Below are 2,844 nucleotides of genomic sequence, written 5' to 3'. Positions count from 1 at the left end.
AAGCATGGGATAAAACCGGACTCTCTGAATATGGCGGACAATGAGGGCTGCTGAGAAGCCAAGGACAATGCCACTGGGTTTTGATCCTACTTCATGTTCTGGCTTTGTGGGAGCCTAAACCAGTTTGGATGTTCACCTTCCTAGACCAGGATGGAGCGGGGAGGACTTTGGACTTTCCACAGGGCAGGGAACCCTAACTGCCCTTCAGACTGGAGAGGGAGGGGGAGAGGACTGGGGGGAGGGGGAGAGGAGAGGGAGGAGGAGGGGAAAAGGGAGACGGGGAGGGAAATGGGAGGCGGGGAGGAGGCGGAAATTTTTTTTTTCAATAAAAAATTATATATAAAAAAATGTAAAAAAATCTCCTTTCAACATTTTATCACCTAATTTGATGTCCCTAATTTGATGTCATTAAATATACTTTTCATTTCATACATTTCAAAAAACTAATTAATTTTCAACTCTGCATGCAGTTTTCTACAGATATGATATTATATGACAAGTATTTTTATAAACAAAATAATTATAGACTCCAAATATGATCATTATGTTTTGTATAATAAATCTGTTATTATAGTTGTTTCTCCATTGTTGATTTATTAACTATACTCTGTTAAATTTTTGTTATATTGTAATAACTTTCAAATCCTTACCTATAACCCTCCACATTTTCCTTCAGATCTACAACTTCTTTTTCCACTAAATGTTACTGCATTCATAAATATACATGCACATATATATTTCTATAGACATTTATCACTCAAATTTGATATCTATAATCTGTATATTGCTACTTGTATAAATATCTTCTGAATTTCGGTTACTGTGAAACCCATTGATGTGTTCTTCCATCAGATGGGGTTCACCTTGTTCACACCCAGAATCACTCAGTTGTCTATAGTTTTTGTGTGAGTAGGGGTGAGGTCTTATAGGCTTTTGTGTCCACTTTGACCTCTTTTATTCTAGGCTTTGTTCTGCTTACCTATGGGCAATAATGGTGGTGAAACTTTAAAGATGTAGTTTTTGTGTTACTAGGAGACACAATCTCATCTCAAAGTGCCTGATCCTCTGGCTTTTAGAATATTTCTGCCCTTTCTTTTGTAATGTTGCTCAAGCTTTAGATCTGAAATTGCTTGATAGAGGTATCTTTTGGATCTGGGCTCTTGATTTTTATGTGAAGTACCTGGCACTGCCCATATAGCACGACTGATGAGCAATAGAAGGTGCCCCTACTCTTCTTTACAATAGCAACATGATGGTTGTGAAAATCAAAACGGATTTTTCTCCATCCGTACCTACACAAAGGGAATTACCCAAGGCAATTGTGAAAGAAGAGTTTTTACACATAATTAACTAATGGAAACCATCAAGAAAGACCCTGCCAAGACCACAACTCACATAAAAGCCACCACAGACTTTTAGATAAAGTACTTCTATAGGGACACATGCACAAAAACTTTTAGTTCCACTTTAGACTGAGGTGGTCCTATAATTAAACCCTTAGATTTATTGCTTCAAAAATCTGATGGATCTTCCTCAGTTTCATCTTTTATATTTTGGGTTGAGTAATGGTCTTTAACAACAGAGAAACTGCATGCCTTAGGATACCTGGTACAGGAGTAGTTAAATACTCAGCATATTGAAGAACTAACAAACCCTTAAAATTCTTTTATATTTGTTATTAAAAAGAAATCTGGGAAACGTAGAATGGTAACAGATCTAAGAGCTGTTACTAAGTTGATTTATCTAATAGTCTTTCTACATTCTGGTATTCCTTTTTCTTTTCTATTGCTGAAAGGATGGCCTCTTGTAGTAATTAATTTTAAATATTTTTTCTTCACTATAACTTTACAAAAAAAGACAAATAAATATTTGCCTTCACAGTGCCAATTATAATAAGATATTTGAAGATTCTCCAACAGGAAATATTAAATAGCACCATCCTGTGCCAATATTTCATATATCAGCAATTAGAAATGATAAGCAAGCAATTTTCTCAATCTGTAGTTCACCATTACAAGGACATTATCTTACTAACTGATTAAAAGTTGATACTTTAGAAATAAAACACTTAAGGTCATGCTCAACCTCCTTAGCGATCAGGGAAATGCAAATCAAAACAACTTTGAGATACCTTCATATACCTGTCAGAATGGCTAAAATAAAAAAAAAAAACACCAATGATAGACTTTGCTGGAGAGGATGTGGAGTAAGGGGTACAGTCATCCATTACTGGTGGGAATGCAAACTTGTGCAACCACTTTGGAAATCAGTATGGCAGTTTCTCAGGAAATTTGGGATCAACCTACCCCAGGATCCAGCAATACCACTCTTGGGAATGTACCCAAGAGATGCCTTATCATACTACAAAAGCATTTGTTCAACAATGTTCGTAGCAGCATTATTTGTAATAGCCAGAACCTGGAAAACACCTAGATGGAAGAATGGAGAAAGAATGTGTGGAATATATACATATTAGAGTACTACTCAGCGGTAAAAAAATATATATATATATATCTTGAATTTTGCATGCAAATGGATAGAAATAGAAAACACTATCCTGAATGAGGTAACCCAGACCCAAAAATATGAACATGGGATGTACTCATTCATAATTGGTTTCTAGCCATAAATAAAAGACATTGAGCCTATAATTCGTGATCGTAGAGAAGCTAAATAAGAAGGTGAACCAAAAGAAAAACATATAGTTATCCTCCTAGATATTGGAAGTAGACAAGATTGGTGGGCAAAAATTGCGAACTTGGGGGTGGGGGTAAGATGGGGATAATGGGAGATGGTGAGGGAAACTTGAGAAGGGGAGGATGGGGAGAGCTCAGGGGAATGGGG

The sequence above is a fragment of the Alexandromys fortis genome, unplaced genomic scaffold, assembly GCF_014885135.2.
Source record: "Alexandromys fortis isolate MF-2015 unplaced genomic scaffold, M_Fortis_MF-2015_v1.1 scaffold_229, whole genome shotgun sequence".
In the NCBI taxonomy this organism is placed as follows: domain Eukaryota; kingdom Metazoa; phylum Chordata; class Mammalia; order Rodentia; family Cricetidae; genus Alexandromys; species Alexandromys fortis.
Note: the sequence above shows the minus strand (reverse complement) of the source record.